The sequence below is a fragment of the Oncorhynchus kisutch genome, unplaced genomic scaffold (genome assembly GCF_002021735.2).
Source record: "Oncorhynchus kisutch isolate 150728-3 unplaced genomic scaffold, Okis_V2 Okis07a-Okis12b_hom, whole genome shotgun sequence".
Classification (NCBI taxonomy): Eukaryota; Metazoa; Chordata; class Actinopteri; order Salmoniformes; family Salmonidae; genus Oncorhynchus; species Oncorhynchus kisutch.
Genome location: NW_022261984.1, coordinates 3287285 through 3311080, shown reverse-complemented (window position 1 = coordinate 3311080; position 23796 = coordinate 3287285). Strand labels below are relative to the sequence as shown.

Genomic DNA, 23796 nt, shown 5'->3' with positions numbered 1-23796 from the left:
GGGGGATGACTGCGGCAGCTTTCCAATCCTTGGGGATCTCAGACGATATGAAAGAGAGGTTGAACAGGCTGGTAATAGGGGTTGCGACAATGGCGGCGGATAGTTTCAGAAATAGAGGGTCCAGATTGTCAAGCCCATCTGATTTGTAAAGTAAAAGTTGTCAAAAATATAAATAGTAAAGGACAGATACCCCAAAAATTACTTAATAAGTACTCTAAAGTATTTTTTCTTAAGTACTTTACTCCACTGCTCATTACTGTAAGTCGCTCTGTTAAATGATGAAATTGGAGCGAGAGAGAGACAGGAGGAGGAGGTTGTGTGCACTAGGCTGCTGTATGTGTCACAGTATGTTGTCATGGTGATGTTCAACCACTTTCTCACAAATCCAGTGAAGATTCTCACTCAGATGTTTCTGTGTTCTCTCAGCATAGTCCTCCTCTCCAGCAGGACCCAGATTAATGCATTTGGATAGATACCTGTACCTAGATGGTTAACAACACAGAGAACCAGCGAGTCAGACACTGTGGAAACATGCTTGATAAGTACAGTGCTTTCAGAAAATATTCACACCCCTCGACTTATTCCACATTTTGTTTTGTTACAGTCTGAATTAAAAATGGATTAAATGGATTATATGTCTCACCCATCTACACACAATACCCCATCATAACAAATTGAAAACATGTTTAAAAAATGTTTGCACATGTATTGAAAAGTAAATGCAAAAAAATAAGTGTTCATACCCCTGAGTCAATACTTTGTAGAAGCAACTTTGGCGGTGATTACAGCTGTGAGTCTTCCTGGGTAAGTCTCTAAGAGCTTTCTACATATAGATTGTGCAATATTTGCCCATTTTTTAAGATTAATTTTTTAATTCAAGCTCTGTCAAGTTGATTGTTGATCATTGCTAAACAGACATTTTCAAATCAAATCAAATCAAATTTTATTTGTCACATACACATGGTTAGCAGTTGTTAATGCGAGTGTAGCGAAATGCTTGTGCTTCTAGTTCCGACAATGCAGTAATAACCAACAAGTAATCTAACTAAAGTCTTTCCATAGATTATCAAGCCAATTTAAGTCAAAACTGTAACAAGGCCACTCAGGAACATTCAGTGTTGTCTTGGTCAAACTGTGTTTTAGCTTATTGTCCTGCTGAAAGGTGGTCTCTCTCCCTCAGTAACTGATCTCTCCCTCGGTAACTGGTCTCTCTCCCTCAGTAACTGGTCTCTCTCCTTCAGTAATAGGTCTCTCTGCCTCAGTAACTATGGCCTATTTATTGCCTTACCACCTCACGCCATTTCCACACACTGTATATAGACTTTCTTTTTTCTATTGTGTTATTGACTATACGCCTGTTTATTCCATGTGTAACTATGTGTTGTTGTTTGTGTCCCTCTGCTTTGCTTTATCTTGTCCAGGTCACAGTTGTAAATGAGAACATGTTCTCAACTAGCTTACCTGGTTAAATACAGGTGAATAATTTTTTTAAATAAAAAAACTGGTCTCTCTCCTTAGGGGTCTCTCTGCCTGGTCTCTCTGCCTGGTCTCTCTGCCTCAGTAACTGGTCTCTCTCCCTCTGTACCTTGTCTCTCTCCCTCAGTAACTTGTCTCTCTGCCTCAGTAACTGGTCTCTCTCACTCTAATTGCTCTCTGTCCCTCAGTAACTGGTCTCTCTCACTCTTAAACTGGCATCTGTTCCTCAGTAACTAGCCTCTCTCCTTCAGCAACTGGCCTCTCTCCCTCAGTAACTGGTCTCTCTCCCCCAGTAACTGGTCTCTCTCCCTCAGTAACTGGTCTCTCTCCTTCAGTAAATGGTATCTCTGCATCAGTAACTGGTCTCTCTCCGTCTGTACCTTGTCTCTCCCCCCCAGTAACCAGTCTCTCTGCCTCAATAACTGGTCTCTCTCACTCAAATTGGTCTCTGTCCCTCAGTAACTGGTCTCTCTCCCTCAGTAACTGGTCTTTCTCACTCAGTAACTGATCTCTCTCCCTCAGTAACTGGTCTCTCTCACTCTGTAACTGGTCTCTCTCATTCTGTAACTGGTCTCTCTCATTCTGTAACTGGTCACTCTCATTCTGTAACTGGTCACTCTCATTCTGTAACTGGTCTCTCTCCTTCAGTAACTGGTCTCTCTCCCACAGTAGCTGGTCTTTCTCCTTCAGTAGCTTCTCTCTCTGCCTCAGTAACTGGTTTCAATGCCTCAGTAGCTGGTCTCTCTGCCTTAGTAGCTGGTTTCTCTCCCTTAGTAAATGGTCTCTCTGCTTCAGTAATGGTTCTCTCTCGAATCTGTAATGGGTCTCTCTACGTCAGTAACTGGTGTCTCTCCCTCTGTAACTGGTCTCTCTCCCTCTGTAACTGGTCTCTCTCCCTCTATAACTGGTCAATCTCCCTCTAACTGGTCTCTCACATTCTGTAACTGGTCTCTCTCATTCTGTAACTGGTCACTCTCATTCTGTACCTGGTCTCTCTCCTTCTGTAACTGGTCACTCTCCCTCTGTACCTTGTCTCTCTCCCTCTGTAACTGGTCTCTCTCCTTCAGTAACTGGTCTCTCTCCTTCAGTAACTGGTCTCTCTCCTTCAGTAACTGGTCTCTCTCCTTCAGTAACTGGTCTCTCTCCTTCAGTAACTGGTCTCTCTCTTTCAGTAACTGGTCTCTCTCTTTCAGTAACTGGTCTCTCTCCTTCAGTAACTTGTCTCTCTGCCTCTTTAACTGGTCTCTCTCACTCTTTAACTGGTATCTGATCCTTATTAACTGGTCTCCCTCACTCTTTAAATGGTATCTGTCCTTCAGTAACAGCTCTCTCTCCCTCAGTAACAGCTCTCTCTCCCTCAGTTACTGGTCTCTCTCCATCAGTAACTGGTCTCTCTCCCTCAGTAACTGGTGGCCAAATGGCATCCCATTTCCCTATGTAGTGCACTATATAGAGAATAGGGTGCCATTAAGGACACACAGGTCTGTTTATTATTGGTGGATAGAGCTGTGACACATCCTGTCACTTGCTGTGGTTCACAGACAGAACAGAGAGGGAGAGGGTGGAGACCCCATTAGACACCATGATGAGTGTGTAGCAGACAGGTCCTCTGGTGCTTGGTGTTGCCATTGGTCACCTACACGTTGTCCCTTGTACAGTGAAGGTTGTGAGTCATTCTCACCGTTCATTAGCATTGTTTTTGTTTGTGTGTGAGTGTGCCCTCTCAGTATTCAATCTCATTCAACCAGGAAGCTGGTATACCTTGTTAAAGACAACTGTTCCTTTTTTGATTCAAAAGTGACTTGTTATTCATATCATTAAAGTGATAAGCATGGGTTAATAATTGGTCCCAATTTTCTTTTACTAAGCATAAGTCTATGGCAAATCACATGACATGTTTCTAATAAAAATAAAGAAGATTCATTTTCTAGAGTACAGTATTTTTATTTATTTTTTTATTTCACCTTTATTTAACCAGGTAGGCTAGTTGAGAACACCTTTATTTAACCAGGTAGGCTAGTTGAGAACACCTTTATTTAACCAGGTAGGCTAGTTGAGAACACCTTTATTTAACCAGGTAGGCTAGTTGAGAACACCTTTATTTAACCAGGTAGGCTAGTTGAGAACACCTTTATTTAACCAGGTAGGCTAGTTGAGAACACCTTTATTTAACCAGGTAGGCTAGTTGAGAACACCTTTATTTAACCAGGTAGGCTAGTTGAGAACACCTTTATTTAACCAGGTAGGCTAGTTGAGAACACCTTTATTTAACCAGGTAGGCTAGTTGAGAACACCTTTATTTAACCAGGTAGGCTAGTTGAGAACACCTTTATTTAACCAGGTAGGCTAGTTGAGAACACCTTTATTTAACCAGGTAGGCTAGTTGAGAACACCTTTATTTAACCAGGTAGGCTAGTTGAGAACACCTTTATTTAACCAGGTAGGCTAGTTGAGAACACCTTTATTTAACCAGGTAGGCTAGTTGAGAACACCTTTATTTAACCAGGTAGGCTAGTTGAGAACACCTTTATTTAACCAGGTAGGCTAGTTGAGAACACCTTTATTTAACCAGGTAGGCTAGTTGAGAACACCTTTATTTAACCAGGTAGGCTAGTTGAGAACACCTTTATTTAACCAGGTAGGCTAGTTGAGAACACCTTTATTTAACCAGGTAGGCTAGTTGAGAACACCTTTATTTAACCAGGTAGGCTAGTTGAGAACACCTTTATTTAACCAGGTAGGCTAGTTGAGAACACCTTTATTTAACCAGGTAGGCTAGTTGAGAACAAGTTCTCATTTGCAACTGCGACCTGGCCAAGATAAAGCATAGCAGTGTGAGCATACAACAAAGAGTTACACATGGAGTAAACAATTAACAAGTCAATAACACAGTAGAAAACAAAGGGGGGGTCTATATACAATGTGTGCAAAAGGCATGAGGAGGTAGCAGAGTACAGGCAGCAGAGTACTGGAACGAAAGGCGGCCAAATGAGGTGTTGGCTTTAGGGATGATCAGTGAGATACACCTGCTGGAGCGCGTGCTACGGATGGGTGTTGCCATCGTGACCAGTGAGCTGAGATAAGGCGGAGCTTTACCTAGCATAGACTTGTAGATGACCTGGAGCCAGTGGGTCTGGCGACGAATATGTAGCGAGGGCCAGCCGACTAGAGCATACAAGTCGCAGTGGTGGGTGGTATAAGGTGCTTTAGTGACAAAACGGATGGCACTGTGATAGACTGCATCCAGTTTGCTGAGTAGAGTGTTGGAAGCCATTTTGTAGATGACATCGCCGAAGTCGAGGATCGGTAGGATAGTCAGTTTTACTAGGGTAAGCTTGGCGGCTTGAGTGAAGGAGGCTTTGTTGCGGAATAGAAAGCCGACTCTTGATTTGATTTTCGATTGGAGATGTTTGATATGAGTCTGGAAGGAGAGTTTACAGTCTAGCAAGACACCTAGGTACTTATAGATGTCCACATATTCAAGGTCGGAACCATCCAGGGTGGTGATGCTGGTCAGGCGTGCGGGTGCAGGCAGCGAACGGTTGAAAAGCATGCATTTGGTTTTACTAGCGTTTAAGAGCAGTTGGAGTCAACGGAAGGAGTGTTGTACAGCATTGAAGCTTGTTTGGGGGTTAGATAGCACAGTGTCCAAGGACGGGCCGGAAGTATATATAATGGGGTCGTCTGCGTAGAGGTGGATCAGGGAATCGCCCGCAGCAAGAGCAACATCATTGATATATACAGAGAAAAGAGTCGGCCCGAGGATTGAACCCTGTGGCACCCCCATAGAGACTGCCAGAGGACCGGACAGCATGCCCTCCGATTTGACACACTGAACTCTGTCTGCAAAGTAATTGGTGAACCAGGCAAGGCAGTCATCTGAAAAACCGAGGCTACAGAGTCTGCCGATAAGAATATGGTGATTGACAGAGTCGAAAGCCTTGGCAAGGTCGATGAAGACGGCTGCACAGTACTGTCTTTTATCGGAAACCAGATTGCACAGCGGAGAAGGTACGGTGGGATTCGAGATGGTCAGTGACCTGTTTGTTGACTTGGCTTTCAAAGACCTTAGATAGGCAGGGCAGGATGGATATAGGTCTGTAACAGTTTGGGTCCAGGGTGTCTCCCCCTTTGAAGAGGGGGATGACTGCGGCAGCTTTCCAATCCTTGGGGATCTCAGACGATATGAAAGAGAGGTTGAACAGGCTGGTAATAGGGGTTGCGACAATGGCGGCGGATAGTTTCAGAAATAGAGGGTCCAGATTGTCAAGCCCATCTGATTTGTAAAGTAAAAGTTGTCAAAAATATAAATAGTAAAGGACAGATACCCCAAAAATTACTTAATAAGTACTCTAAAGTATTTTTTCTTAAGTACTTTACTCCACTGCTCATTACTGTAAGTCGCTCTGTTAAATGATGAAATTGGAGCGAGAGAGAGACAGGAGGAGGAGGTTGTGTGCACTAGGCTGCTGTATGTGTCACAGTATGTTGTCATGGTGATGTTCAACCACTTTCTCACAAATCCAGTGAAGATTCTCACTCAGATGTTTCTGTGTTCTCTCAGCATAGTCCTCCTCTCCAGCAGGACCCAGATTAATGCATTTGGATAGATACCTGTACCTAGATGGTTAACAACACAGAGAACCAGCGAGTCAGACACTGTGGAAACATGCTTGATAAGTACAGTGCTTTCAGAAAATATTCACACCCCTCGACTTATTCCACATTTTGTTTTGTTACAGTCTGAATTAAAAATGGATTAAATGGATTATTTGTCTCACCCATCTACACACAATACCCCATCATAACAAATTGAAAACATGTTTAAAAAATGTTTGCACATGTATTGAAAAGTAAATGCAAAAAAATAAGTGTTCATACCCCTGAGTCAATACTTTGTAGAAGCAACTTTGGCGGTGATTACAGCTGTGAGTCTTCCTGGGTAAGTCTCTAAGAGCTTTCTACATATAGATTGTGCAATATTTGCCCATTTTTTAAGATTAATTTTTTAATTCAAGCTCTGTCAAGTTGATTGTTGATCATTGCTAAACAGACATTTTCAAATCAAATCAAATCAAATTTTATTTGTCACATACACATGGTTAGCAGTTGTTAATGCGAGTGTAGCGAAATGCTTGTGCTTCTAGTTCCGACAATGCAGTAATAACCAACAAGTAATCTAACTAAAGTCTTTCCATAGATTATCAAGCCAATTTAAGTCAAAACTGTAACAAGGCCACTCAGGAACATTCAGTGTTGTCTTGGTCAAACTGTGTTTTAGCTTATTGTCCTGCTGAAAGGTGGTCTCTCTCCCTCAGTAACTGATCTCTCCCTCGGTAACTGGTCTCTCTCCCTCAGTAACTGGTCTCTCTCCTTCAGTAATAGGTCTCTCTGCCTCAGTAACTATGGCCTATTTATTGCCTTACCACCTCACGCCATTTCCACACACTGTATATAGACTTTCTTTTTTCTATTGTGTTATTGACTATACGCCTGTTTATTCCATGTGTAACTATGTGTTGTTGTTTGTGTCCCTCTGCTTTGCTTTATCTTGTCCAGGTCACAGTTGTAAATGAGAACATGTTCTCAACTAGCTTACCTGGTTAAATACAGGTGAATAATTTTTTTAAATAAAAAAACTGGTCTCTCTCCTTAGGGGTCTCTCTGCCTGGTCTCTCTGCCTGGTCTCTCTGCCTCAGTAACTGGTCTCTCTCCCTCTGTACCTTGTCTCTCTCCCTCAGTAACTTGTCTCTCTGCCTCAGTAACTGGTCTCTCTCACTCTAATTGCTCTCTGTCCCTCAGTAACTGGTCTCTCTCACTCTTAAACTGGCATCTGTTCCTCAGTAACTAGCCTCTCTCCTTCAGCAACTGGCCTCTCTCCCTCAGTAACTGGTCTCTCTCCCCCAGTAACTGGTCTCTCTCCCTCAGTAACTGGTCTCTCTCCTTCAGTAAATGGTATCTCTGCATCAGTAACTGGTCTCTCTCCGTCTGTACCTTGTCTCTCCCCCCCAGTAACCAGTCTCTCTGCCTCAATAACTGGTCTCTCTCACTCAAATTGGTCTCTGTCCCTCAGTAACTGGTCTCTCTCCCTCAGTAACTGGTCTTTCTCACTCAGTAACTGATCTCTCTCCCTCAGTAACTGGTCTCTCTCACTCTGTAACTGGTCTCTCTCATTCTGTAACTGGTCTCTCTCATTCTGTAACTGGTCACTCTCATTCTGTAACTGGTCACTCTCATTCTGTAACTGGTCTCTCTCCTTCAGTAACTGGTCTCTCTCCCACAGTAGCTGGTCTTTCTCCTTCAGTAGCTTCTCTCTCTGCCTCAGTAACTGGTTTCAATGCCTCAGTAGCTGGTCTCTCTGCCTTAGTAGCTGGTTTCTCTCCCTTAGTAAATGGTCTCTCTGCTTCAGTAATGGTTCTCTCTCGAATCTGTAATGGGTCTCTCTACGTCAGTAACTGGTGTCTCTCCCTCTGTAACTGGTCTCTCTCCCTCTGTAACTGGTCTCTCTCCCTCTATAACTGGTCAATCTCCCTCTAACTGGTCTCTCACATTCTGTAACTGGTCTCTCTCATTCTGTAACTGGTCACTCTCATTCTGTACCTGGTCTCTCTCCTTCTGTAACTGGTCACTCTCCCTCTGTACCTTGTCTCTCTCCCTCTGTAACTGGTCTCTCTCCTTCAGTAACTGGTCTCTCTCCTTCAGTAACTGGTCTCTCTCCTTCAGTAACTGGTCTCTCTCCTTCAGTAACTGGTCTCTCTCCTTCAGTAACTGGTCTCTCTCTTTCAGTAACTGGTCTCTCTCTTTCAGTAACTGGTCTCTCTCCTTCAGTAACTTGTCTCTCTGCCTCTTTAACTGGTCTCTCTCACTCTTTAACTGGTATCTGATCCTTATTAACTGGTCTCCCTCACTCTTTAAATGGTATCTGTCCTTCAGTAACAGCTCTCTCTCCCTCAGTAACAGCTCTCTCTCCCTCAGTTACTGGTCTCTCTCCATCAGTAACTGGTCTCTCTCCCTCAGTAACTGGTGGCCAAATGGCATCCCATTTCCCTATGTAGTGCACTATATAGAGAATAGGGTGCCATTAAGGACACACAGGTCTGTTTATTATTGGTGGATAGAGCTGTGACACATCCTGTCACTTGCTGTGGTTCACAGACAGAACAGAGAGGGAGAGGGTGGAGACCCCATTAGACACCATGATGAGTGTGTAGCAGACAGGTCCTCTGGTGCTTGGTGTTGCCATTGGTCACCTACACGTTGTCCCTTGTACAGTGAAGGTTGTGAGTCATTCTCACCGTTCATTAGCATTGTTTTTGTTTGTGTGTGAGTGTGCCCTCTCAGTATTCAATCTCATTCAACCAGGAAGCTGGTATACCTTGTTAAAGACAACTGTTCCTTTTTTGATTCAAAAGTGACTTGTTATTCATATCATTAAAGTGATAAGCATGGGTTAATAATTGGTCCCAATTTTCTTTTACTAAGCATAAGTCTATGGCAAATCACATGACATGTTTCTAATAAAAATAAAGAAGATTCATTTTCTAGAGTACAGTATTTTTATTTATTTTTTTATTTCACCTTTATTTAACCAGGTAGGCTAGTTGAGAACACCTTTATTTAACCAGGTAGGCTAGTTGAGAACACCTTTATTTAACCAGGTAGGCTAGTTGAGAACACCTTTATTTAACCAGGTAGGCTAGTTGAGAACACCTTTATTTAACCAGGTAGGCTAGTTGAGAACACCTTTATTTAACCAGGTAGGCTAGTTGAGAACACCTTTATTTAACCAGGTAGGCTAGTTGAGAACACCTTTATTTAACCAGGTAGGCTAGTTGAGAACACCTTTATTTAACCAGGTAGGCTAGTTGAGAACACCTTTATTTAACCAGGTAGGCTAGTTGAGAACACCTTTATTTAACCAGGTAGGCTAGTTGAGAACACCTTTATTTAACCAGGTAGGCTAGTTGAGAACACCTTTATTTAACCAGGTAGGCTAGTTGAGAACACCTTTATTTAACCAGGTAGGCTAGTTGAGAACACCTTTATTTAACCAGGTAGGCTAGTTGAGAACACCTTTATTTAACCAGGTAGGCTAGTTGAGAACACCTTTATTTAACCAGGTAGGCTAGTTGAGAACACCTTTATTTAACCAGGTAGGCTAGTTGAGAACACCTTTATTTAACCAGGTAGGCTAGTTGAGAACACCTTTATTTAACCAGGTAGGCTAGTTGAGAACACCTTTATTTAACCAGGTAGGCTAGTTGAGAACACCTTTATTTAACCAGGTAGGCTAGTTGAGAACACCTTTATTTAACCAGGTAGGCTAGTTGAGAACACCTTTATTTAACCAGGTAGGCTAGTTGAGAACACCTTTATTTAACCAGGTAGGCTAGTTGAGAACAAGTTCTCATTTGCAACTGCGACCTGGCCAAGATAAAGCATAGCAGTGTGAGCATACAACAAAGAGTTACACATGGAGTAAACAATTAACAAGTCAATAACACAGTAGAAAACAAAGGGGGGGTCTATATACAATGTGTGCAAAAGGCATGAGGAGGTAGCAGAGTACAGGCAGCAGAGTACTGGAACGAAAGGCGGCCAAATGAGGTGTTGGCTTTAGGGATGATCAGTGAGATACACCTGCTGGAGCGCGTGCTACGGATGGGTGTTGCCATCGTGACCAGTGAGCTGAGATAAGGCGGAGCTTTACCTAGCATAGACTTGTAGATGACCTGGAGCCAGTGGGTCTGGCGACGAATATGTAGCGAGGGCCAGCCGACTAGAGCATACAAGTCGCAGTGGTGGGTGGTATAAGGTGCTTTAGTGACAAAACGGATGGCACTGTGATAGACTGCATCCAGTTTGCTGAGTAGAGTGTTGGAAGCCATTTTGTAGATGACATCGCCGAAGTCGAGGATCGGTAGGATAGTCAGTTTTACTAGGGTAAGCTTGGCGGCTTGAGTGAAGGAGGCTTTGTTGCGGAATAGAAAGCCGACTCTTGATTTGATTTTCGATTGGAGATGTTTGATATGAGTCTGGAAGGAGAGTTTACAGTCTAGCAAGACACCTAGGTACTTATAGATGTCCACATATTCAAGGTCGGAACCATCCAGGGTGGTGATGCTGGTCAGGCGTGCGGGTGCAGGCAGCGAACGGTTGAAAAGCATGCATTTGGTTTTACTAGCGTTTAAGAGCAGTTGGAGTCAACGGAAGGAGTGTTGTACAGCATTGAAGCTTGTTTGGGGGTTAGATAGCACAGTGTCCAAGGACGGGCCGGAAGTATATATAATGGGGTCGTCTGCGTAGAGGTGGATCAGGGAATCGCCCGCAGCAAGAGCAACATCATTGATATATACAGAGAAAAGAGTCGGCCCGAGGATTGAACCCTGTGGCACCCCCATAGAGACTGCCAGAGGACCGGACAGCATGCCCTCCGATTTGACACACTGAACTCTGTCTGCAAAGTAATTGGTGAACCAGGCAAGGCAGTCATCTGAAAAACCGAGGCTACAGAGTCTGCCGATAAGAATATGGTGATTGACAGAGTCGAAAGCCTTGGCAAGGTCGATGAAGACGGCTGCACAGTACTGTCTTTTATCGGAAACCAGATTGCACAGCGGAGAAGGTACGGTGGGATTCGAGATGGTCAGTGACCTGTTTGTTGACTTGGCTTTCAAAGACCTTAGATAGGCAGGGCAGGATGGATATAGGTCTGTAACAGTTTGGGTCCAGGGTGTCTCCCCCTTTGAAGAGGGGGATGACTGCGGCAGCTTTCCAATCCTTGGGGATCTCAGACGATATGAAAGAGAGGTTGAACAGGCTGGTAATAGGGGTTGCGACAATGGCGGCGGATAGTTTCAGAAATAGAGGGTCCAGATTGTCAAGCCCATCTGATTTGTAAAGTAAAAGTTGTCAAAAATATAAATAGTAAAGGACAGATACCCCAAAAATTACTTAATAAGTACTCTAAAGTATTTTTTCTTAAGTACTTTACTCCACTGCTCATTACTGTAAGTCGCTCTGTTAAATGATGAAATTGGAGCGAGAGAGAGACAGGAGGAGGAGGTTGTGTGCACTAGGCTGCTGTATGTGTCACAGTATGTTGTCATGGTGATGTTCAACCACTTTCTCACAAATCCAGTGAAGATTCTCACTCAGATGTTTCTGTGTTCTCTCAGCATAGTCCTCCTCTCCAGCAGGACCCAGATTAATGCATTTGGATAGATACCTGTACCTAGATGGTTAACAACACAGAGAACCAGCGAGTCAGACACTGTGGAAACATGCTTGATAAGTACAGTGCTTTCAGAAAATATTCACACCCCTCGACTTATTCCACATTTTGTTTTGTTACAGTCTGAATTAAAAATGGATTAAATGGATTATTTGTCTCACCCATCTACACACAATACCCCATCATAACAAATTGAAAACATGTTTAAAAAATGTTTGCACATGTATTGAAAAGTAAATGCAAAAAAATAAGTGTTCATACCCCTGAGTCAATACTTTGTAGAAGCAACTTTGGCGGTGATTACAGCTGTGAGTCTTCCTGGGTAAGTCTCTAAGAGCTTTCTACATATAGATTGTGCAATATTTGCCCATTTTTTAAGATTAATTTTTTAATTCAAGCTCTGTCAAGTTGATAGTTGATCATTGCTAAACAGACATTTTCAAATCAAATCAAATCTAATTTTATTTGTCACATACACATGGTTAGCAGTTTATTTTATTTTTATTTTTATTTTACCTTTATTTAACCAGGTAGGCAAGTTGAGAACAAGTTCTCATTTACAATTGCGACCTGGCCAAGATAAAGCAAAGCAGTTCGACAGATAAAACGACACAGAGTTACACATGGAGTAAAAACAAACATACAGTCAATAATGCAGTATAAACAAGTCTATATACAATGTGAGCAAATGAGGTGAGAAGGGAGGTAAAGGCAAAAAAAGGCCATGATGGCAAAGTAAATACAATATAGCAAGTAAAATACTGGAATGGTAGTTTTGCAATGGAAGAATGTGCAAAGTAGAAATAAAAAAATAATGGGGTGCAAAGGAGCAAAATAAATAAATAAATAAAAAGTTGTTAATGCGAGTGTAGCGAAATGCTTGTGCTTCTAGTTCCGACAATGCAGTAATAACCAACAAGTAATCTAACTAAAGTCTTTCCATAGATTATCAAGCCAATTTAAGTCAAAACTGTAACAAGGCCACTCAGGAACATTCAGTGTTGTCTTGGTCAAACTGTGTTTTAGCTTATTGTCCTGCTGAAAGGTGGTCTCTCTCCCTCAGTAACTGATCTCTCCCTCGGTAACTGGTCTCTCTCCCTCAGTAACTGGTCTCTCTCCTTCAGTAATAGGTCTCTCTGCCTCAGTAACTATGGCCTATTTATTGCCTTACCACCTCACGCCATTTCCACACACTGTATATAGACTTTCTTTTTTCTATTGTGTTATTGACTATACGCCTGTTTATTCCATGTGTAACTATGTGTTGTTGTTTGTGTCCCTCTGCTTTGCTTTATCTTGTCCAGGTCACAGTTGTAAATGAGAACATGTTCTCAACTAGCTTACCTGGTTAAATACAGGTGAATAATTTTTTTAAATAAAAAAACTGGTCTCTCTCCTTAGGGGTCTCTCTGCCTGGTCTCTCTGCCTGGTCTCTCTGCCTCAGTAACTGGTCTCTCTCCCTCTGTACCTTGTCTCTCTCCCTCAGTAACTTGTCTCTCTGCCTCAGTAACTGGTCTCTCTCACTCTAATTGCTCTCTGTCCCTCAGTAACTGGTCTCTCTCACTCTTAAACTGGCATCTGTTCCTCAGTAACTAGCCTCTCTCCTTCAGCAACTGGCCTCTCTCCCTCAGTAACTGGTCTCTCTCCCCCAGTAACTGGTCTCTCTCCCTCAGTAACTGGTCTCTCTCCTTCAGTAAATGGTATCTCTGCATCAGTAACTGGTCTCTCTCCGTCTGTACCTTGTCTCTCCCCCCCAGTAACCAGTCTCTCTGCCTCAATAACTGGTCTCTCTCACTCAAATTGGTCTCTGTCCCTCAGTAACTGGTCTCTCTCCCTCAGTAACTGGTCTTTCTCACTCAGTAACTGATCTCTCTCCCTCAGTAACTGGTCTCTCTCACTCTGTAACTGGTCTCTCTCATTCTGTAACTGGTCTCTCTCATTCTGTAACTGGTCACTCTCATTCTGTAACTGGTCACTCTCATTCTGTAACTGGTCTCTCTCCTTCAGTAACTGGTCTCTCTCCCACAGTAGCTGGTCTTTCTCCTTCAGTAGCTTCTCTCTCTGCCTCAGTAACTGGTTTCAATGCCTCAGTAGCTGGTCTCTCTGCCTTAGTAGCTGGTTTCTCTCCCTTAGTAAATGGTCTCTCTGCTTCAGTAATGGTTCTCTCTCGAATCTGTAATGGGTCTCTCTACGTCAGTAACTGGTGTCTCTCCCTCTGTAACTGGTCTCTCTCCCTCTGTAACTGGTCTCTCTCCCTCTGTAACTGGTCAATCTCCCTCTAACTGGTCTCTCACATTCTGTAACTGGTCTCTCTCATTCTGTAACTGGTCACTCTCATTCTGTACCTGGTCTCTCTCCTTCTGTAACTGGTCACTCTCCCTCTGTACCTTGTCTCTCTCCCTCTGTAACTGGTCTCTCTCCTTCAGTAACTGGTCTCTCTCCTTCAGTAACTGGTCTCTCTCCTTCAGTAACTGGTCTCTCTCCTTCAGTAACTGGTCTCTCTCCTTCAGTAACTGGTCTCTCTCTTTCATTAACTGGTCTCTCTCTTTCAGTAACTGGTCTCTCTCCTTCAGTAACTTGTCTCTCTGCCTCTTTAACTGGTCTCTCTCACTCTTTAACTGGTATCTGATCCTTATTAACTGGTCTCCCTCACTCTTTAAATGGTCTCTGTCCTTCAGTAACAGCTCTCTCTCCCTCAGTAACAGCTCTCTCTCCCTCAGTTACTGGTCTCTCTCCATCAGTAACTGGTCTCTCTCCCTCAGTAACTGGTGGCCAAATGGCATCCCATTTCCCTATGTAGTGCACTATATAGAGAATAGGGTGCCATTAAGGACACACAGGTCTGTTTATTATTGGTGGATAGAGCTGTGACACATCCTGTCACTTGCTGTGGTTCACAGACAGAACAGAGAGGGAGAGGGTGGAGACCCCATTAGACACCATGATGAGTGTGTAGCAGACAGGTCCTCTGGTGCTTGGTGTTGCCATTGGTCACCTACACGTTGTCCCTTGTACAGTGAAGGTTGTGAGTCATTCTCACCGTTCATTAGCATTGTTTTTGTTTGTGTGTGAGTGTGCCCTCTCAGTATTCAATCTCATTCAACCAGGAAGCTGGTATACCTTGTTAAAGACAACTGTTCCTTTTTTGATTCAAAAGTGACTTGTTATTCATATCATTAAAGTGATAAGCATGGGTTAATAATTGGTCCCAATTTTCTTTTACTAAGCATAAGTCTATGGCAAATCACATGACATGTTTCTAATAAAAATAAAGAAGATTCATTTTCTAGAGTACAGTATTTTTATTTATTTTTTTATTTCACCTTTATTTATCCAGGTAGGCTAGTTGAGAACACCTTTATTTAACCAGGTAGGCTAGTTGAGAACACCTTTATTTAACCAGGTAGGCTAGTTGAGAACACCTTTATTTAACCAGGTAGGCTAGTTGAGAACACCTTTATTTAACCAGGTAGGCTAGTTGAGAACACCTTTATTTAACCAGGTAGGCTAGTTGAGAACACCTTTATTTATCCAGGTAGGCTAGTTGAGAACACCTTTATTTATCCAGGTAGGCTAGTTGAGAACACCTTTATTTAACCAGGTAGGCTAGTTGAGAACACCTTTATTTAACCAGGTAGGCTAGTTGAGAACACCTTTATTTAACCAGGTAGGCTAGTTGAGAACACCTTTATTTATCCAGGTAGGCTAGTTGAGAACACCTTTATTTAACCAGGTAGGCTAGTTGAGAACACCTTTATTTAACCAGGTAGGCTAGTTGAGAACACCTTTATTTAACCAGGTAGACTAGTTGAGAACACCTTTATTTAACCAGGTAGGCTAGTTGAGAACACCTTTATTTAACCAGGTAGGCTAGTTGAGAACACCTTTATTTAACCAGGTAGGCTAGTTGAGAACACCTTTATTTATCCAGGTAGGCTAGTTGAGAACACCTTTATTTAACCAGGTAGGCTAGTTGAGAACACCTTTATTTAACCAGGTAGGCTAGTTGAGAACACCTTTATTTAACCAGGTAGGCTAGTTGAGAACACCTTTATTTATCCAGGTAGGCTAGTTGAGAACACCTTTATTTAACCAGGTAGGCTAGTTGAGAACACCTTTATTTAACCAGGTAGGCTAGTTGAGAACACCTTTATTTAACCAGGTAGGCTAGTTGAGAACACCTTTATTTAACCAGGTAGGCTAGTTGAGAACACCTTTATTTAACCAGGTAGGCTAGTTGAGAACACCTTTATTTAACCAGGTAGGCTAGTTGAGAACACCTTTATTTAACCAGGTAGGCTAGTTGAGAACACCTTTATTTAACCAGGTAGGCTAGTTGAGAACACCTTTATTTAACCAGGTAGGCTAGTTGAGAACACCTTTATTTAACCAGGTAGGCTAGTTGAGAACACCTTTATTTAACCAGGTAGGCTAGTTGAGAACACCTTTATTTAACCAGGTAGGCTAGTTGAGAACACCTTTATTTAACCAGGTAGGCTAGTTGAGAACACCTTTATTTAACCAGGTAGGCTAGTTGAGAACACCTTTATTTAACCAGGTAGGCTAGTTGAGAACACCTTTATTTAACCAGGTAGGCTAGTTGAGAACACCTTTATTTAACCAGGTAGGCTAGTTGAGAACACCTTTATTTAACCAGGTAGGCTAGTTGAGAACACCTTTATTTAACCAGGTAGGCTAGTTGAGAACACCTTTATTTAACCAGGTAGGCTAGTTGAGAACAAGTTCTCATTTGCAACTGCGACCTGGCCAAGATAAAGCATAGCAGTGTGAGCATACAACAAAGAGTTACACATGGAGTAAACAATTAACAAGTCAATAACACAGTAGAAAACAAAGGGGGGGTCTATATACAATGTGTGCAAAAGGCATGAGGAGGTAGCAGAGTACAGGCAGCAGAGTACTGGAACGAAAGGCGGCCAAATGAGGTGTTGGCTTTAGGGATGATCAGTGAGATACACCTGCTGGAGCGCGTGCTACGGATGGGTGTTGCCATCGTGACCAGTGAGCTGAGATAAGGCGGAGCTTTACCTAGCATAGACTTGTAGATGACCTGGAGCCAGTGGGTCTGGCGACGAATATGTAGCGAGGGCCAGCCGACTAGAGCATACAAGTCGCAGTGGTGGGTGGTATAAGGTGCTTTAGTGACAAAACGGATGGCACTGTGATAGACTGCATCCAGTTTGCTGAGTAGAGTGTTGGAAGCCATTTTGTAGATGACATCGCCGAAGTCGAGGATCGGTAGGATAGTCAGTTTTACTAGGGTAAGCTTGGCGGCTTGAGTGAAGGAGGCTTTGTTGCGGAATAGAAAGCCGACTCTTGATTTGATTTTCGATTGGAGATGTTTGATATGAGTCTGGAAGGAGAGTTTGCAGTCTAGCCAGACACCTAGGTACTTATAGACGTCCACATATTCTAGGTCGGAACCATCCAGGGTGGTGATGCTAGTCGGGCATGCAGGTGCAGGCAGCGACCGGTTGAAAAGCATGCCTATGTCTACATACTCTCCTCTAAATCTAAACACAACAATTAATTGTCTTATTTTTCTATCTTTCTCTTTATTTTCTTCTTCCTCCTTTATGGCTCTCTGACACTAAGACGTTATCTCGTCTCCTCCTTTCAACCCTATTAGAGGAGAGGGACCAAGGTCAGTCCCCTAGGATTCTGTTCTTCAATGTGTTTTGAGACAGTCTGTCATACCACTATTTCACTTCTATGGTGAGTTCATCTCTCACTTTAACCACTAGGTGGAATCATCACCTAACCATTCAGGACCTTATCCAACCATTAGAGGGAGAGAGAGAGAGAAAGGGAGAGAGAGAAAGGGGGGGAGAGAGAGAAAGACTGTTTGTTACTGTGGGTTATTGTTACACCTCTTTCTCACAGATCCAGTTGAGATTTGTGCCACATTTGTCATCATTCCATGTCTTTACAGGGTCATCTTGTCCATAGTATACCTGAATAGTCCTCTTGCCCACTATCATCGGGCTGTCCTGTCCTCCAGTACCTAAACAACACAAAGAAGCACACAGTCAGACACTGTGGTACAAACATCCTTCTCAATTATACACATAGTCCTATGTTTTTACAGTTTTAAAGAAACACTGTAAGATTATCATAAAATTAGCAAGAATGGGCCATCAACACATTTAGTTTACCTTTTCATATGTAAATATTACCTGGTTTCTAAAATACATCTATAGTTCTCAATGAATGACATTAATGAGTCGAAACATACATTTTTATGAACATGATTGGAAGCAAAATATATTCGTTTTTTGTCTCCATTTCACCTGGTAAAATGGTCAAATCTGTCACCCTGTGATCAGTGATGTGCCGTCCACCCACTTCCAGGGCCCCTCAGTAACAGAGTCAGTCAGACCAATCCAGGCTCTCAGGTGGAGGTTGAAGATAAATGTCTGTTGTCGAGAAAGATAAAGCTTATGTCACAATTGGTATATTTATAAAATAATGCACACATATTAGTGTACTGATGAAAAGTATACTTGTTCCACCTCTCTCTCTCTCCTCTCTCCTCTCTCTCAGCAAAGGTGAAAACATTGAGACACTTAGCCATTATCTCTATACTCATAAACCCATTGATATATAGTTATTGTTGATTTTACTTCTAATTTATCAGTTTATATCTCAAAAAGCTTTGACTAAATATGGCCTTTCTCTGTAGTCAGGTTGTTGTATCTGGTCTGTAGCTGGTCTCTCTCTTTAGTCAGGTTGTTGTGTCTGGTCTGTAGCTGGTCTCTCTCTTCAGTCAGGTTGTTGTATCTGGTCTGTAGCTGGTCTCTCTCTTCAGTCAGGTTGTTGTATTTGGTCTGTAGCTGGTCTCTCTCTTCAGTCAGGTTGTTAAATCTGGTCTGTAACTGGTCTCTCTCTTCAGTCAGGTTGTTAAAACCTGTTGACGGGTTAGGGTTCCCTTTTGGGAACGACCCCTCCCACGTTCAGCTGTAACGGTGGCGCACGGAACGCAAAAATATTCTTTGAAATATTTAACCTCCACACATTAACAAGTCCAATAGCTCAAATGAAAGATAAACACCTTGTTCATCTAGCCAGCAAGTCAGATTTCTAAAATGTTCTACGGCGAAAACATAGCACATATTTATGTCAAACCACCACCAAAGACACAGCTAATTTGCATAGCCAAAAAATGCAATCAACAAACGCAGGATTAAAAGAAAAATAATTCACTAACCTTTTGAAAATCTTCATCAGATGACAGTAATAGGACATGTTACACAGTACATTTATGTTTTTTTCAATAATATGCTATTTATATCCATAAATCACTGTTTACAATGACGGCATGTTCACAAAATGCTACTCAAATGTCCGGAGAAATGATGATATCTGCCGGAGCTAACGTCAGATAACAAGCAATACACATCATAAACTTTGACTAAATATACATGTTCTACATATAGATAGAAAGATACACTTCTTCTTAATGCAACCGCTGCGTTACATTTATTTTTAACGTTACAGAATTCGTTCACTGGGCTATAATATGAGGCGGCGCTCAGAAATGAGCATTATGTCTCCTCTATCTCGGAGTCCACAGAAACCCATAATTAACACAGAAATATTCCCTTACCTTTGATGTTCTTCGATCAGAAGACGTGGAAGGGGTTATACTTACCAAAAACTGCCTTTGGTTTTCAAGTCTGTGTCTTTAGGTTACCAAATGCGACAAAATCCGGGTTGAAATGCAGCCAAAATTCTAGTCGATGCGCATCTAAACTTCAAAATTACATATTATATGTCGACTAAACTGGTCAAACTAAGTGCAGAATCAAGCTTAAACATGTTCTAAACATACAAAAAAACCTTAGCCCGAACAGACAAACCGAAATCGTTTGGTCAATCCTGGAAGAAAGAGATCTACGCACCAGAGGTGCGCATGAAAGTACATGTATTTTCGAGTGACCCGGAGGTTTCAGCCCACCAAGTGATTCTCACAAAGAGAGGCCCCACTGAAAGAGGACACCGTGCTGAAGAGATAGGAACTGTTCCCAGGTCTGTAGCTGGTTGGGAATGGTGGGGGCGATGACGTCAAAGTGGGTCCAACTTTCATGAAGGCAAGGGAGAGTTTGGAAGAATGTCTGCCCTGAGAGTTCTGCTTTACTTACAGACATAATTTGAACGGTTTTAGAAGTTTTAGAGTGTTTTCTATTCAATAATAATTATTATATGCATATATTAGCAATTTTTTACAGATTATTTTTTCTGTTTACTATGGGCACGCAATTCCTCCAAAGGGGGCAGTAGTCGGCCCTATCTTTAACAGTCTGGTCTGTAACTGGTCTCTCTCTTCATTCAGGTTGTTGTATCTGGTCTGTAGCTGGTCTCTATCTTTAGTCATGTTGTTGTATCTGGTCTGTAGCTGGTCTCTTTCTTCAGTTGTGTTGATCTTATTAAGGAATCCTCAGAATCTTTGTCTCTATTATCTACAAAGTATAAACACATAGTTACTAGGTAAAACACAAGTTAAATAGGCTTAGTAGCCTGTACGTCTTACAACTATGTGATAAGCAATGACACAAACTCACAATAGACCGACAGGCCTATGATCCCAGCTAGTAGAACACACACAGCCCCAGAAACACTGCAGCAATTAGGAAGGGTCTCTTCCCTGAGCAATCAAGCTCTGTGGACACATACAAGATACATTTATGTCTCAGGGTGTCTGCACTGACAAATATATCCACAATCCTCTCCTCCATCTCACCTCTGTCAAACTTGACCTTCTTGTTCATATCTGGTTCAGTATAGATGACCTTTGACATATTTAACAATGCCTGGGTCTTTCTTTCTATGTCGGTCTACTGCAGGGGCGAAAGCTGATATCAACTTTGGATTGGACAATTACATTACATTTTCTCAAGAGCAATTCCTGAGGGGGGACAATTCCTGCTGTAACACATAGCCTACGTTGTAATATGTTAAATATATATTGAGGAACCATAATTACTACAACTGGATCATGTATAGGTACAGTAGTTAACTGAAGGGTTGTCCCAACTTGTTCAAATGTTTAAATCATTATAATACTACAACTAATAATAGTTATAGCAGTGTTCCTTATCAGTCCAGTATGTATGCAGGTATTTGTATTTACAACTAGCAATACCAAGAAAGGCCAGTAGGTGGCAATGGTACACTGTGTATGGGTGCAGTTTTCGTAAAATACAATGAACATGGTGTGATCTCATCTAAAATCATCTCCATTGAGAAGCATCACAAAGTTGGTCTCCGTATTGAATTTACCTTTTTATTTGACTTTTTCTGATACATTTATATAGTCATTAAATATGTGCCACTGGCCTGAGTCTACTACAACAGAACAAAAAGCTCAAAATAAGTACAGTTGTAAAAGCTAAATAACTATTTCAATGAAAAACCCAAATAAATCAACCAAAATGTCCTTCAAAAATACATATGTATTGTTCAGTCAGTGTCTCAACTCTTCAAACGGCAGCTATGGACAAGTATGTGACACAATGTATGCCATTTTAAATAAAATAACATAATAGAAATAATTAGTAAGTGTACTGTCATGTACTGAAAACTACTAAACAAAAGCACAAATATCACACTATACAGCAGGGGTTCACAAACAGGGGTCAATGGACCCCCAGGGGTCCCTGGTGTAATTGTAAAGGGTCCGTGAAAAGTGTAATGAACGTATTCAGCACCACAAGGATTACAGTAACTTTACATATAATATAGAGGGGGTGGGGGTCCCTGAGGACCACTCAAAACCTTGCCCACCTTGCCTCAAAATATGCAGGGGTTCCAGTACCCAAAAAGGTTGAGAACCACTGCTATACACACTACTGAACAAAAGAAACAAACATATGTTTGTAGGTTCCAAAGGATCCAACAAATTGCTGCCAGATATTTTCCCTCGAGACTATCCAGCCTGTCTTAATGTACATTACAGACAACTACCCCGTTCAGTCTCTCTTGGCCCCTGCTGGCCCGTAGCCAAGTCTTTAACCTACGGAGTGCACATGAAGACACTGGTACCACAAACAGAATTCTGTTCAGCACCTCAACTTGGTCAACCAACCCCCTCCACCTCCACTGGAAGCCTCCTGAGGACCTCTGCTGCCTCTCCACTGCTGCTACAGGGGTATTTGTTGCAAAGAGAGGGATCTGCACTGAAAGATCATCTATGTTCAGCTCAGGGTACTGATCTAAAGACTCATCCAACTCCCCTCGTGAGAAGCACTCTTTCCAACTTTTACAGAATGTTTAGACTGTCCTGTTCAAAACGGTCGTCAAACTGAACCTCCACACCGTCCAACACTTAAAAAAATACTGCCCTATAGTGATCCACTGCTTTGCCAGCAAATTGTCTCTAGTGTGTCTCAATGGACTCAATGGAGTCAATCAATGTTGTTGCTTTCTCATACAGTGCAAGGTAGCTTTCGTCTGTTTACCCCACGCGCTGGATAACTGGACACTGATTGGATTTAGCTGGTGTGCTGTTACAGTTACACAGTGGCGGTGGGTTTGGCTATTTTGATGTGCTGTGAATTATTCAATGGCTTTTCCACCAGTTCCTAAATCCTGCACTAATGAAGGCAACATCCGCTCTTTGGCCAAAAGATGGCTGGCTTGAAAACCCTTGGCTACAGTGAAAACACAACACTCCTTTCATTGATGGATTATAATGTAGCCAGGGGAAATCGCAAAACCATCTCTCTTGAAACCTCAACACTCTGTTGGCAAGAGTTTGCGGTTCTATAAATTATGCGTGTGGCTGATATGGTTTTGTGCCATCACTGAGGTAACTGGACAATGGCGTGCCACTTTCCCTTCTACTGGTGCTGCTGGCAACAAGGTTGACCACTGGTCCTGCCGTGGCTGGGATACTGTCCTCTGAAGTCTCTCTCCGTGGCTCTTTCCGTTTCACCACCCTCACTGACTCACAGTCTGCCTCCTAGAAAATAAATAAGGTGTTTGCCATACTCCTAACTACTGGTACCCAAAACTACATCATTAATCACAACCTCAATACCATTGCCTTAAACAAATCTTAGTTCAGTCACCAGTTTAAGTTGAGAGTGGGTGTATCCATGGCATTTTCCAATTATGTCCCAATTTTACAAGTCTAAAAAAGAGAACCTTTCATAATGTTGCCAAAGACTCAACAAACTTACCTGAGACTCCCTGTCTCTGCCAGTCTGTCCCTGCCCATCTGTCCCTGCCAGTCTGTCTCTGCCAGTCTGTCCCTGACCATCTGTTCCCAGCTCTAGCCTGCTCTACTGTCTGTGTACCATCTGTTGCCTGCTCTACTGTATGTGTGCCATCTGTCCCCAGCTCTACTGTATGTGTGCCATCTGTAGCCTGCTCTACTGTCTGTGTACCATCTGTTGCCTGCTCTACTGTATGTGTGCCATCTGTCCCCAGCTCTACTGTATGTGTGCCATCTGTCCCCAGCTCTACTGTATGTGTGCCATCTGTAGCCTGCTCTACTGTATGTGTGCCATCTGTAACCTGCTCTACTGTATGTGTACCATCTGTCCCCAGCTCTACTGTATGTGTGCCATCTGTAGCCTGCTCTACTGTATGTGTGCCATCTGTAGCCTGCTCTACTGTATATGTGCCATCTGTCCCCAGCTCTACTGTATGTGTGCCATCTGTAGCCTGCTCTACTGTATGGGTGCCATCTGTAGCCTGCTCTACTGTATGTGTGCCATCTGTAGCCTGCTTTACTGTATGTGTACCATCTGTCCCCAGCTCTACTGTATGTGTGCCATCTGTCCCCAGCTCTACTGTATGTGTGCCATCTGTCCCCAGCTCTACTGTATGTGTGCCATCTGTCCCCAGCTCTACTGTATGTGTACCATCTGTAGCCTGCTCTACTGTATGTGTGCCATCTGTCCCCAGCTCTACTGTATGTGTGCCATCTGTCCCCAGCTCTACTGTATGTGTGCCATCTGTAGCCTGCTCTACTGTATGTGTGCCATCTGTAGCCTGCTCTACTGTATGTGTGCCATCTGTAGCCTGCTATACTGTATGTGTGCCATCTGTAGCCTGCTCTA

General features: G+C 42.6%; 1 protein-coding gene and 1 long non-coding RNA gene across 2 annotated transcripts in view; one reads left to right on the top strand and one right to left on the bottom strand.

Annotated features, from left to right (window-relative positions):
- Window positions 1-23796, top strand: part of LOC109876142 (C-type lectin domain family 4 member M-like) — a 223449-nt gene that overhangs the window by 161306 nt on the left and 38347 nt on the right. The gene's annotated exons all lie outside the window — the stretch shown is intronic.
- Window positions 17130-19660, bottom strand: LOC116360160 (uncharacterized). The gene is made up of 4 exons (XR_004206949.1): window positions 19383-19660; window positions 18022-18147; window positions 17686-17735; window positions 17130-17503 (listed from the first exon to the last, which is right to left on the bottom strand). It is a non-coding gene; the product is annotated as an uncharacterized LOC116360160 (long non-coding RNA).